The sequence below is a fragment of the Furipterus horrens genome, unplaced genomic scaffold (genome assembly GCF_987537825.1).
Source record: "Furipterus horrens unplaced genomic scaffold, mFurHor1.1.pri manual_scaffold_2, whole genome shotgun sequence".
NCBI lineage: Eukaryota > Metazoa > Chordata > Mammalia > Chiroptera > Furipteridae > Furipterus > Furipterus horrens.
In genome coordinates, this window is record NW_028327172.1 from 75695636 (window position 1) to 75709455 (window position 13820).

A 13820-nucleotide genomic window follows, 5' to 3' on the forward strand; every position below is an offset into this window, starting at 1 on the left:
TAGCATATAAATCCAATGTATGAAGGGAACAAACTGGTTAGCCAAAACTCTATTTCATTCTGAAAGTGTGTATGAGGAAATTATGCAAAAATAAAATTTATCACTATCTGTTCATTTAGAATTGAATAGAGAAAGGAAAAAAGAAAGTTTTAAATCATTTTTTCTTTAATTTTAGAACAGGCACTGGGTTTTAAAAAGACCCTTCAAAGGATTTTCTACCCCAGACTTAAATAAGAAAATAGCAGAAACTTTTGAATAACATGAACGCATAAGTAAAATGGGTTTTAACTATTAATAGAACAGTTAATTATTTTATCCTGTTTTCAAGAAATGAACATCAGAAGTAGTTTTGATAATGCACATGCCATGTGTTTTGACAAATGAGTGACATGTATCTACCATTATAGGATCATATACAACAGTTTCGCTGCCCTAGAAATCCTCAGTGTTCAGTGTACTTATCACTCTCTACACCCTAACTCCAAGAAACCATGGATCTTTTTACTCTCTCCATAGTTTTTAGTTTTTCCAGAAAGTCATAATTTTGGATTTACACATTATGTATGTAACTTTTCGAAATTGGTTTCTTTCATTTAATAATATACATGTAGGTTTTCTCCATGTCTACTCATGACTTGATGGCTTATTTACTTTTAGCATTGAATATCATTCTATATATTCTATTGTTGGAATGTACCACAGATTATTGAACAACCTACTGAAAACCATCTCTTTGTTCTTAATTATAGTAATTATTAATAAAGGTGATATAAACATCTGTGTACAGGTTTCTGTGTGAACATGAATTTTCTTTTCCATTTTGGCTTTATTCATATAATTGACAAAAATTCTACACTTTTTAGGTGCACAACTTGTTATATGTATACACTGTGAAATGATCACCATAATAAACTAATTAACATACCCATCACCTTACATAATTAGTGTGTGTATGTTTGTGTGGTGAGGACATAACAAATTTCAAGTAATTTGTGTAATTAGCAATACTGTTTTGTATTGCTAAATATAGTCAGTATGTTTTATATTAGCCCTCTGAAACTTATTCATCTTGCATAACTGAAACTTTATATGCTTTGACATGTGTTCAACACCTTTGGGTAAATAGCAAAGAAAAATATTGTTGGATTGTATTATAAGAATAATGTCAGCTTGGTAAGAAATTGCCAATCTATCATTTAAAGCGGCTATGTCAGTTTGCACTCCCACCAGCAATGAATGATAGTTTCTGTTGCTCTTCATCTTTGTCAGCCTAAAGTGTAATCAATGTTTTCAACTTTTGCCATACTAATAGGTTTAGCACTAGCCCATTGTTTAATTTGCAATTCCCTAATGACATATGATGTTAAATATATTTTTATATGCACTGATTCTATCTGTATATCTTATGGAATGAGATATTTATTAAGGTCTTTGGCCCATTTTTTTTTTTTTTTTGGTTTTTTTTTGGCCCATTTTTTAATTGGAGTGTTTATTTTTTTATTGTTGAGTTTTAAGAGTTGTTTTTATGTTTTAAATAACAGTCTTTTGACAAATATATTATTTGCAAATATTTTTGCCAGGTTGTGGCTTGTCTTCTCATTCTCTTGAACATTATTGTATTTTTATAAACATTTTCTTATCTTAAATAAATTTGGAAGATTAATGTGTAGGTCTTTCTAAGTCAAACAAATTGTCTACAACTACTTGCAAAACAATGTATAAAAGCTATAGTGTAGCATTTTCATATCTGGGTTTTCTATGAACAAAACAAAACAAACAAACAAAAAAACCTCATAGTGAGAAGCCTTAGTGTTTTGTTGTCTCTAGCTCATTCTCCTTCCTTATAGCATAGGAACAGAAAGAAAAAATATTTTTGTAAAGCTGTACAGTGTGTTTGTATTATAAGCCAAGTGTAATTACAAAGGAGTAAAAAAGAAGTTTATAAAGTAAAAATATTACAGTAAGTTAAGGTTAATTTATTATTGAAGAAAGAAAATATTTATTTATAAATTTATGTAGTCTAATTATTCAATGCTTATAAAGTTCACAGTAGTTCACAGTAGTGTCCTAGACCTTCACATTCACTCAGGGCTCACTCAGTGACTCACCCAGAGCAACTTCCAGTCATGCAAACTGCATTCAAGGCAATGCCCTGTAGAGATATACCATTTTTTATCTTTTATACTATATTTCCACTGTATCTTTTCTATGTTCTGTTATACAAATATGTACCATTGTTACAATTGCTTAAAGTATTCAGTACAGCAACATGTTATACAGGTTTGTAGTCCAGGAGCAATAGGAATGCCATATAGCCTACGTGGTAGTAGGCTGCTATGTCATCTGGGTGAAACTAGACATTAACCAGAGACTAAGTACACTAATTTTGATTTTTTTTCCCCTCGGTGACAAGTTTTTAAAAGTATCTTGCAGACACTACAGGAGGCTGTTCCCCATTCCTTCTGCAATGTCAATCATAACCTGCTAATATCTGCTGAAACTGATCTAGCCAAACTGAATCTAAATTCACATTGCACAAAGCACTAATATGCAAAGACCTCGTTTCTGGAAACTTATTTTTGAAGTGGAGGAGGGTATCTGAAACTGTTGCTCACTCAGAAAGAAAACCAGCACCACAAAGAACCCATGACTTCAACCAATCAGACCTTGCCAAATAGAAATTCCTTTATACTTACTCTTGTCCTTCCCCATATCCTACCCTAAGTGGCTAAGTTCCAAAATTGTCCAATCAGGTCCCACTAAAGTGATCTTTATGAATATATATAATCTCCTCTTCATCTTATCCCTTTAAATTTCCTTGGGTCTTTGTTAGAGGAGACTAATCTGAGTTTTGTCTCTTGTCTCCTTGTCTGACTGCCTGACAAATAAACTTTTTTCTTTGCAAAAACATGTTGCCTCAGACTCTTCCTTCCCATGAACCACGGGCAATGTACCCACAGACTTGGTCCAGTGGCAACATAAAAAGTGCGGTCTGTGATGTTCATACAACCACAGTATTGCCTCAAGATGCATTTTTTAGTATGTATTTCCATCATTTAGCAACATATGACTATATCTTTATGCATATGCATATAATATATATTTACATTTAAAATTCAATTCAATTAGAATTTACTTATTTTATAATTTTGTTAACCTGACTTTAAACTTTGAAAATACTAAACCAACACTTTCAGTACCATTTATTTAGTTAGTTTTTTTGCCACTTAATTTCTACTTGTGACAGATACGTTTACTCTAAACTTTCTAACCATTGATTGTTATAGCGGTATAAAAATATTTGGTTATTGCAGTTTCCTAAACTTTTGAGAGTTGAATTTAAAATTTCTCACAACTGAAAAATGTTTTTAAATTATTTTTTATTTTGGGTATACTATAAATTCACTTTATTTGATTACCTCAAAATTTACCTTAAATATCATTAGAATTGGAACAATTTTGCACATTAATTTGGTAGTAAATTTTTACTGCACTTAGTTTTTTGAAACATTACATATAAGCCTATCCAATTAAAAATGTGTCAATATAATACTTATGTGCATGTATCAGCTTAAAAATCCACAGGAATCCAAGGCAAATAGAAACATACATCTACACAGATCTTATACAAATATGTTCATAGCAGTATTATTCATTCTGGCCCCAAAGTGCAAATGACCCAAATGTGTGCCCATCAACTGATAAATGGAAAAGTAAAATGTGGAATAGTTATATGATGGAATATCATTTGGCAAAAAAAGTAAGCCTACTACAACATGTATGTTAGAAAATATTATGCTAAGTAAAGAAAGCATGTCACAAAGAATGCGCATTGTGATTTTATTTATTTTTAATATCTAAAAAAAGGAATATCATTTGAAATAAAAATTAAATTACTGATTTCTTCAGTCTAGGAATATTGCAGGGGAATGAAGAATGACTGCTAATGGGTTAACTGCTCCCTTTTGAGGCAATGAAAATGTTCTACAAATGATATGGTGATGGTTGCTCAACTTTGTCAATATAGTAAAAAAAATGAAGTATACACTTTAAATGGTTAAGTTGTATGGTACATAAATTATATATCAGTAAAGCTGTTAAACATCTGCAGGATGCTTAGTGTACCTCTCCATAGTCATATTAGCTCTGCTTCTCTGCAAAGGTAACCACTATCTTTAATTTGCTATTTATTATTTTCTTGTATATCTTTATACATAGTACAAAGTACTATTGCCTGTTTTGAAACTTTATTAAAATGTTATATTGCATATGTATGAGGGTATCAAGAAGGCAACAGGCCCAATCCCCTCCAAGATTGCCCCCCTTAAGTCCAAGACAGGTGAGGTCATCACTGACCAGGAACAGCAAATGCGGCGGTGGACCGAGCACTACCTTGAGCTGTACGCAATGAAGAACACCGTAACAGACACTGCTCTTAACGCCATCCCAGACCTACCAGTCATGGAGGAGCTAGACACCCCACCTACTGCGGCAGAGCTCAGCAAAGCCATCGACCGCCTCGCTTGCAGGAAAGCACCAGGAAGCGACGGAATCCCTCCAGAAATCCTAAAGAGCGGGAAACCAGTCCTGCTACAGCCGCTCCACCATCTACTCTGTCGCTGCTGGAAGGAGGGTTACATCCCCCAGGATATGAGAGATGCCAACATTATCACCATGTACAAGAACAAAGGAGACCGCAGCGACTGCAACAACTACCGGGGCATCTCTCTCCTCAGCGTCGTCGGCAAAGTATTCGCCCGGGTCGCTCTTGCCCACCTGCAGACCCTTGCTTCCCGCGTCTACCCAGAGTCCCAGTGTGGCTTCAGAGCTGGCCGTTCAACAGTGGACATGATCTTCTCCCTACGCCAGCTGCAGGAGAAGTGTCACGAGCAGCATAAACCACTCTACCTCGCCTTTATCGACCTTACGAAGGCGTTTGATCTGGTCAGTCGAAGCGGTCTCTTCAGCTTGCTACGGAAGATTGGCTGTCCACCACATCTGCTTGCTGTGGTCATGTCCTTTCACGACAACATGCACAGCACGGTGTCCTACAACGGCGCAACCTCTGAGGCCTTCCCAGTCAGCAGCGGAGTAAAGCAGGGCTGCGTCCTCGCGCCTACGCTGTTCGGAATCTTCTTCTCCATGCTCCTCCAATACGCCTTTAAGGACTGCAGCGAGGGTGTCTTCATTCACACCAGATCCGATGGCAAGCTCTACAACCTGGCCCGTCTACGAGCCAAGAGCAAAGTCAAAGATGTGCTCATCCGTGAGATGCTCTTCACCGACGACGCAGCTTTGACATCACACTCCGAAGAGGGATTCCAGCAGCTAGTCACTTGCCTTTCCCATGCATGCAAGGAGTTCGGACTAGCCATCAGCCTGACGAAGACGAATGTTATGGCTCAAGGCACGGGGACTCCCCCATGCATCACCATCGACGGATACACCCTGGAGGTTGTCAACGACTTCACTTACCTCGGGTCCACCATCTCGAGCTCTCTGTCAGTCGACTTGGAGGTCAACCGGAGAATCGCCAGGGCAGCCACAGTTATGGCCAGACTGAACCGGCGAGCGTGGAACAATTCCAGCCTCACTGAGAAAACCAGACTGCGCATCTACCAAGCCTGCGTACTCAGCACCCTCCTCTATGGCAGCGAGACGTGGACCACCTACGCAAGGCACGAAAGGAAACTCAACAGCTTCCACATGAGGTGCTGCGACGCGTCCTGCATGTCGCCTGGCAGGATAAGGTCCCCAACACCGAGGTGCTGAAGCGAGCCAATATGAGCAGTTTGCATGCAGTTCTTAGCGAGAGATGCCTCAGGTGGCTCAGCCATGTCAAAAGAATGGATGCAGGCCGTATCCCCAAAGACCTCCTCTACGGCGAGCTAGCAGAAGGCAAGAGGATGACAGGGCGCCCAAAACTGCGGTTCAAAGACATCTGCAAAAAGGACATGACACAATGCTCCATCAATCTCAACACATGGGAAGTTCAAGCAGACAACCGCCTAGCCTGGAGGCTCGCGGTCAGGCAAGGTACGTCACGTGCAGAGGCTGCGCGCAACGAGGAGGCGGTCCAGAAAAGATCGAGGCGGAAGCAGCGTCAACAGCAGCAACAACGGCCATCTGCCTTCACCTGTAACAAGTGTGGCAGGGATTGTCACTCCCGAGTCGGACTGCACAGCCATTCTCGGCGGTGCAGATAGACTCTCAAGAAGCTACGCCATCGTCTCTCGAGACGGACGGCTGCCGACGACGATATGTCCTTCTAAAATTTGCTTTTTATTTCCTCAATGTTATATTAATAAAATTTATCTATGTTGACTTATAAAGCTAATTTTATCAATTATCTAAAGAAACTTTAATTCATTTATCCATTCTACTTTTTGGACATATAGATTATTTATACTTTTTCTACTAAAGACAGTGTTCCTATTGACACACAGTATTTATAATTTCCTATAAGTAATATGGCAAGTTTCCACCCAATTTTAAGGTCTTTACTGTGTTTCAGTAATATTATAACCTGTTGTAGATACTATTCATGTAGAGAGTCTCTCTAGGTATTACATATTGGCTGTTGCTATTGTGAATGGGATTATTTCTCCTACTTTATATTTAACTGGTTATTAGTCACTCATAAAATGTTATTTTAAAAATATTCATCTTGTTACCTTTTTTTTACAATAAATCTAAGTGTATTTCTTTGATCCTCTTAAGTTTTTAAAAATAATAGAATGCAATCTCCTTTTTCTAGTAGCTATGCTATTGTAGAAACAAAAATATTGAGTCTGTTTAAAGGAGATAAAAAAGATCATAGAGAAGAATTTCTTATTATTACTGACCAAGTAACCAAGTAATTGTCACCAATTTTTTAATGCAACCTCTCATTCAAGAAATATACATTGGTACAGTTATGTGCTAGCACCAACTTTTCTTGCAATATTTTAATCCAGTGAGTACTTGATAAGACTATGATATATATTACAGCCCCTCAAAGAAAATATATTACAGAAAGGATAGAAAATTATACAAAAAGAGGAAAATAGGAGTACCTAGAAAATCCGGATGTATAGTAACATTTTACTTATCAGAAGATTAGAATCCCAACAACTTCAAACATAGTTAATAGTAATCAAGGAAGAACAAGAATTCTTATGGCTCAGGACTTTTCCCCACATAGAGCTATGTTAGACTGAGATTTGGAGGAAAAGTCATATGAATATTAAAAATCCATATTTGAATAAAGTAGGGAAAATGGAACTGATTTTTATACCTATTGTGGTCCAGACAGCATGTTAAGTAGGTTCAATTACATGATTTAATGTATTCAATAGAAACTATCCTTACATATAAAATAAAAAGGCTCAGAGAATGTAAGGTCAAATCAAATTTGAAGCTGGGTGAACTCAAAGTTCATGAAAATGACAACATCTTCAAGGCTGTCCTTAGATGACTTCTTATACTATAACATTATCTGTGTATACTTACACAATTGATAGAAAAGGAACTGTGTTGTACACAAAACAAAAAAGTATTGGCAGAGTGGGGAGGATATTAGAGTTTGAAAACATATACCTTGTTTTTAAAAATTAAGCAATAACAAAACATATATTTTGTTTTTTTAAAAAGTAAGCTACTTACAGCTTCTTTTGAGACAAGATGATTTTCCTATCCATGCAATGTAAATATTTAAATAATACACAATGCTGCTTACTGAGCCAGGGCCTTGGTCCTGATGAACATTTTTCTTTGTATTTTATTTGTGATGATTGGATGCTGGAGTCAATGCTGACATCTTGGTCCTCAAAAGGAGAGGAGAAATATCAGTTTAAAAGCTAATCCCAGTGTCTTTCTACATATGAGGTTTGTCTGGAAAATGTCTAGCCATTGTTAATATAACAAGAACGGTTTCCATGACATTGATGCAACCTGGGAGCCAAGGAGAGTGGATTGGAATCCACATGCATGAACAATGATGACCTCACTGTACTAGTAGCAGGAGCAGTAGACACCATTAAGTGAGCATGTGTACTGTGTGCTGTCACATTTAAAATGACTGAGTAAGTACAGCAATGAATCTGCATCGATTTTTGTGTTAAGCTTGAGCATTCCTCTGTGGAAACTATTCAGATGATTCAGAAAGCTTTCAGGGATGATGCAATGAGTGCAGTGCAAATAAAAATGTGGCACAAATGCTTCAATGATGGTCAAGAATCTGTTGAAAGTGATCCATATTCTAGAAGACCTGCAACAAACAGAACACTTGAGAATGTTTAACATGTACGAGCTGCTATCAACAAAGATTTGCAACTGACAGTGTAAGAACTGGAAGCTGATCTGGAGATCCCAAACGCTACCATGTCTGAGATTTTGATGCAGGATCTTGGCAAAAAACATGTTGTGACATAATTTACTCTGCAGCTTCTGATCTCAGATCAGAACGAACATTGTGCTGCAGTTGCTAATGACTTGATTAAAATTGCTACCAATGAACCAGATTTCCTCAAGACGGTCTTAACTGGAGATGAATCATGGGTCTACAGCTCTGATCCAGAAATGAAAGGCCAGTCATCCCAGTGGAAGGCATGGCAAAGTCTCAGCAAGATCAAGACCATATTAACTGTGTCTTTTGATTGGGAAGGTGCTGTGCATCATGAGTATATCCCTCCAGCCCAATCAATTAATAGAATACTACCTCAATGTTTTTTGTCAGTTAAGAGATGCAATAAGATTAAAACAGCCACAGCTATGGGCAATGGGTGATTGGCACCTTTATCATGACAATGGACTTACTTATGCATCACATCTTGCGGAGGTTTTTGGTGCCCTGTGACTTCGGGTTTTCCTCCAAACTAAAATTACCTTTGATAGGGAAGAGATTTCAGACAGTCAATGAGATTCAGGAAAATAAGAAGGGCACTTGATGGTGATTCCAACAAATGACTTTGCAGAGTGTTTTGAATAGTGGCAGAGATGTTGAGAGAACTGTGTGACGTCCCAAGTTACCTACTTTGAAGGCAACTGAGGCATCATCGTCCTATGCACAATATTTCTTGTATTTTGTATCTTCTCCAATAAATGTTTCTATTTTTCATACTACATGGGTGGATACTTTCTGGATAGGCATTTGTGTACGTATTTCATAACCTTCTGAAACGGTCACCCATTATGGCTTAGAGAACATCTTAGCATTTGCCTTTATTACTTACTTTTCACTATATATTTTTTCACTTACATTGGAATTACATTGTGATGTGTTTATAAGTTTTTGGTAGAATATACAACTGGAAATGCACAGGGAAATCTAAATCTTTATTTTTGTTGTTCTATCTGCTGTCATCACTTACCTAGGTAACAACAATAATAATAGGAAAGAAGAAAAGATGCAAATGCCGTTTTAATTTTTTCCTTTCTAACTACTTAAAAATAACTATCTCAAACCAAAGTCTCTCCTGTTAGTGCTTGACTATTGCCCTTCTCTTTCTAGCACTGAGCTTCTCTTAAAATAACTTTCCTCCCCTCCTTATAATTAGTTTGATAATATACCTATTAATTTCTCTGCCTATTGGCATGTTTTTATATTAATTTGAAATCTTTTCTGGTTTGGTAGAGTTAGTATCTCCCCCTTGATCTGTAGTACATCTTTTAGGTTTTTCCCAAAGTCACAGTGCAAATTTAGAAGCCATACACATGGAAAGTGTTATGATGATATTATAGTTATGTGATGTAAACCAAAACATTTTTTATGTGCTATAAAGATACAACTGAAATGACAAAGCTGTGGATTGGCATCTACATTTCACTGTGTCCTGATTATAGAACCATTTCTCTTTGTATTTCTTTGTAATAAATTCTATGAGGTTGTTTTTATAGCACATTTAATCATCACGTGAGCATGTTTTGGTAAGTTTTAAATGCTTTGGTAAAGTTTCCAATTTTTGAACTTCTGTCCAAATACATTTTACACTGATGCACAGACAGTATAACAGTTCTTATACAACCAAATATGTAAATACAATTTTATTATGATGTGCTTTTTTCAGGTCAGTTACAATACAGAAACTACAATAACTGCATATAGTGGCAATATGGATGCTATTCCTCTTCTATTGAAATCCTTTTTATAGTCTCCAATTTTTCCATGAAATTGTATTGTTTTAAGGCAATAAAAATCACTTAACTAAACTGTCTTTTCTCTTTTTTGAATTCTTACTAAAGATAACTTACTATAATCACTGTAACTCATAATTAGTTCCTAACACACACATACAACATACACTCTCACATTATTATGAAATTTACAAACATATTTTATCTATTCTAAGTTTTTAGTGTAAGCTTTTCTACCCTGAACTTCTCAGTATTTTTCATTAGGATGTAATTTTTAAAAATTTTATTGCATTTACTGAGGTTACATTCATTAATAAAATTAATAGATCTCAAGTACACAATTCTATAATACATCATTTGTATATTATATTATGTGCTCACCACACAAAGTCAAGTCTCTTCTGTCACCATATATTTGACCCCCTTTGTCTCATCTCTCTTCTCTAGCATCCCTTTTCCTCTGGTAACCATCATACCATTGTCTGTGTCTAAAAGTTTTATTTGTTAGTTTTTTATTTTTTTATTTTTTGCTTTCTGCTTTATATCTCACATTGAGTGAAATCACCTGATTCTTGATTTGTTCTGTCTGACTTATTTTGCTTATGATGTTCGTAAGATCTACCCATGTTGTAGCAAATGGCAGTATTTTATCTTTTCTTTGGTTAAGTATTTTTCTGTTTTATATAGGTACCACATCTTGTTTAACCAATTATCCATCAAAGGACATTTTGGTTGTTTCCAATAATGTTTCAATGAACATAGAGGATACATATATCTTTACAAAGATATGTTTTCAAAAATTTCAGGTGGATACCCAAAGGAGGGTTGCTGGGCCATCATGGTAGCTCTATTCTTAATATTTGGGAGAACTGCCACACTGATTGTCATAGTGGCTGTACAAATTTAAATTTACACCAGAAGTATATCTTTCTCCACAATATCTCCAACACTTGTTAATTATTGTCTTTTTTATTAAATTTATTGGGGTTAAATTGGTTAATAAAATGATAAAAGTTTAAGGTATACTATTCTATAATATATTATCTATACATTGTATTGTGTCTTCACCATCCCAAGTCATGCTCTTATCATAGGTAGTTAGCTAAATATTCATAAAGGAAGAAAGAAAGGCAATCAGACTTTGTCAAGCCTAATGGTATGGGGAGCATGATCCTGTTTATGTAGCTGTCAAGCTACAGCTTCACACACTCCAGGGGTCCATAGCATTGCCCCATTAAGGATTAACAGCCCTCCCTTCACCCCTCTAATGCCAGATTGTTGAGGTGAAGCAAGGGGAAGTAAACACGTGTACAATAGAAGTCATTATGGCACAGGGGAGGCACTTGATCCCAAAGGTCTGTCATTCTAACCTGAGAAAAGGGTTAGTTGGCTAGGGGGTGGACACATCAGAAGCCCATGAAAACTTGGGAAGTTAATTAGTTATTTTGAAAAAAAATCCGGTTATTATCAATCCCAAAATAATATAATCCCAGAGAACAAGAGCTTGCTCTCTCTCTCCCTCTGCCCCTCTCTCTCACCCAAGGAACATGTGCTGGACCATTTGTGTGTGTGTGTGTTTTCTGCATGTGGATCTAGCAGCCATGTGGACTTCAAATGCTAGCTCCAGGCAGGAGCCTGGGTACAGCAGCACAACCAGGAAGAGTACAAAGCCACCCAAATAGGGACTGAGATCACTTAGAAGCTGCCTGTTGGCTCCAAAAACTAAGCTTTAATGTGAAACAGAAACTTTGGACACTGGTCTTTGTTTTGGCCTTGCTGAAGACATACTTGGACTTTTTCCCTAGAGGATGGATGGAGATAGGACACCGAGACAATCTTCCACCTGAATAAATCTTGTCATACAACAATCTCCTGTGCATGAGTTCATGAAATGCTCTTCACAAGATCCTGTAAAAGAGCCTACTTCCACTAGCAACAATATCTCTTTCCATTACCATTTATCCCCCATTTACCTTCTCATTCTGCCCCCATTTCCCTCTGGTAATGACCATAATGTTGTCTATGAAGTTTTTTTTTTTTTTTTTAATCCATTTACCTTTTTTCAACCAGCCTACCTAACCCCTCCCTTCTGACAGATTCGAGTGTTTCTACTTTGTTTGTTTAGTTTATTAGATCCTACATATAAGTTAAATCATATGCTATTTTTCTTTCTCTGACTGGCTTATTTCATTTAGTGTAAAACTCTCTAGGTCATTGCTATCTCAAAAGATAAGATTTATTTCTTTTTTATGACTGAGTAGTATTCCACTATGTAAATATGCCACAGCTTTTTTATTTACTAATCTACTAATGAGCATTTAGGCTGCTTCCAAATCATAGCTATTTCAAATAACACTGCAATAAACACAGGGGTGCAGATATTCCTTCAAATTACTGTTTTGGGTTTCTTCAAATAAATTCCCAGAGGTAGAATCACCGGGTCATAAGGCAATTCCTATTTGCAATATTTTGAGGACACCGCATGCTGTTTTCTACAGTGGATGCACAAATTTGCATTTCCACCAACAGTGCACAAGTCTTCCAATTCTCCACATCCTAACCAGCATTTGCTGTTTGTTGATTTATTGATAATAGCCATAATGACAAGTATGAAACGTAATCTCAGTATGGTTTTAATTTGCATTTCTTTAATAAATAGTGAGATCGAGCATCTTTTCTTTTTTTTAAGTATATTTTATTGATTCGTCGGCAGCCGTCCGTCTCGAGAGACGATGGTGTAGCTTCTCAAGAGTCTATCTGCACCGCCGAGAATGGCTGTGCAGTCCGACTCGGGAGTGACATGGTATCTGTCTCCTCCCGTGTTGAATCGACATCTTGTGATGACGCTGAAGCTACAGAGCCTGGGCAGGGTGATATGGAGGGTCTGCTGTTGCCCATGCAGCAGACCCCCCCTCTCTTCGCAGCTGAAGGGTCCAAGGGAAAGACGGAGTCAATACAGCTTGGCTTCAGGTGCGCCGCAGGAGTTGCCGGTGTTGACTACAACGTCAAACCGCCTTAGGGACTCCGGCTCCGGATTTTCTGTCGGGGTTTACTCCCTTAGCCTTTCCCCTGAAGACGTATGCCGCAAGGCAGCGGAGGTTTTTTGGAGTCAGAGTTTTCCTTCTCTGATTTTATTGATTATATTGTTACAATAGTTCCAATTTTTTCCCCTTTATTCTCCTATTGATAATAGTCCTTCTAACAGGTAGGAGGTGGTATCTTATTGTGGTTTTTATTTATATTTTTCTAATAGCTAGTGAAGTTGAGCATTGTTTCAAATATCTCTTGGCCATTTGTATAGCTGCTTGGGAGAAGAGTTTGTTCAGGCCCTCTGCCTTTCTTTTAATTGAATTGTTTTGTTGTTTGTGTTGTTGTTGTTGAATGGTATGAGTTCTTTGTGTATATTGGATATTGGCTCTTTATCAAAGATATTATTTGCAAATCTCTTCTTTCATTGGTTTGTTGACTTTGTGGTTTGTTGATGGCTTATTTTATTGTGGAAAAACTTTTAATTATATATATATATATATATATATATTTATTTATTTATTTATTTTTGCTTTTACTTCTCTTGTTTTTGGGGTCAAATTCATATAATCCTAAGACCAAGGTCCATAGTGTTTTAGTACCTATGTTTTCTTCCATGTATTTTATTGTTTCAGGTCTTATATTTAATTCATTGTATTTCTATTTATTGACAATGAAAT